This window comes from Rhinopithecus bieti, unplaced genomic scaffold (genome assembly GCF_001698545.2).
Source record: "Rhinopithecus bieti isolate Rb0 unplaced genomic scaffold, ASM169854v2 scaffold_14002, whole genome shotgun sequence".
Taxonomy (NCBI): Eukaryota; Metazoa; Chordata; class Mammalia; order Primates; family Cercopithecidae; genus Rhinopithecus; species Rhinopithecus bieti.
This window is the reverse complement of record NW_016807873.1, coordinates 436,587-438,117: the sequence shown is the minus strand read 5'-3', so window position 1 is coordinate 438,117 and position 1,531 is coordinate 436,587.

The following is a 1,531-nucleotide window of genomic DNA, read 5'->3' as shown; positions in this document are numbered from 1 at the left end:
CTGACCTTGACTCTTTCTAATATCCTCTTCTTCTTCAAGTGGGTAATAGTGTAAATACATGGGTTAGAGGTGCAGTCTTTTGGGAAGACATTTTATACTGAACATGGTCCACCTTAAGGACAGAATCCAATCCCCTTCCTTTCTGTTACACCTTCCTTTCAGACATTGGCAAGGTCTAGTCTATCAAGCCAGGTTGGTTTTTCTATTTCTCTAAACTACCTGGCTGAGTGGGTGCCTAGACTCAAGGTGGGTGAGCCTTGAGATTTCTTTCTCTGAATAGTCCCATGAACAACACTCTGAATAGTCCTATTTCAAAATTAGGGAAAGTAAAGAGGCTCAGATTACATGGGAAGTCTAAACTCCATAAGACATCTTGGATATATATTTAGACTTCCCATGTAATCTTGTCATATATTTATATTTATTGTCATAGATTTATATTTTGAATATATATAGTCATATATTTATATTTTGAATATAAAACACTTAGCAGATAAGCGATTTACCAATATTTTCTCTCTTGCAACTTACTTATTTCTATGGCATCAATTGTAATGTCTTCTCTTTCATTTCTGTTTTTTTTTTTTTTTTTTTTTTTTTTTTTTTAACTGGGTCTCTGCTTTGTCCCCAGGCTGGAGTACAGCCGCAACACCATCTCAGCTCACAGAAACCCTCACCTTCTGAGTTCAAGCAATTCACCCACGTCAGCCTCCTGAGTAGCTGGGACTACAGGTGCATGCCACCATACCTGGCTAATTTTTGTAGTTTTAGTAGAGACAGGGTTTCACCATGTTGCCCAGACTGGTCTCCCACTCCTGGGCTCAAGGAATCTGCCTGCCTCAGCATTTCAAACTGCTGGGATTACAGGCATGAGCCACCATGCTCAGCCTGATTTTAATTATACAAATATTCACTTTTTTATAGTCGAGAAAACAATTTCTCAATTTTGTTGATATTTAAAAAAAAATAAAGCAACAACTCAGTTTTGCTGATTTTTCTCTATTTTCTATTGTATTTATTTCTGCTGTAATCTTAATGATTCTCTTCTTTCTGATAATTTTGGTCAGTTCTTTGATATGTAAAGTTAGAATGCTATAGATAATTCTTCTTTTTTGACATAGACATTTATTACTATAAACTATCCTCATAGTATTATTTTTGCTACATTCGTAAGTTCAGGTTGCTTTTTTTCACTTCTTTGTGTGTATCCTCTACAACAAGTTTGTCCAACCTGAAGCCTGAGGGCTGCATGCAGCCCAGGATGGCTTTGAATGCAGCCCAACACAAACTTGTAAACTTTCTTAAAACGTTGTGATTTCCCGGCTCACCAGCTATGGCTAGTGCTAGTGTATTTTACATGTGGCCCAAGGCAATGCTTTTCCCAATGTAGTCCAGGGAAGGCAAAAGATTGAACACTCTTGTTCTATAGGTACATTTTGTGCTTACCATGAGGATTGCATACAAAATTTTATAATAAACATTGTATAATAAAAAGTATTTTAAAAAATAAATAAATGAAAATATAAATATA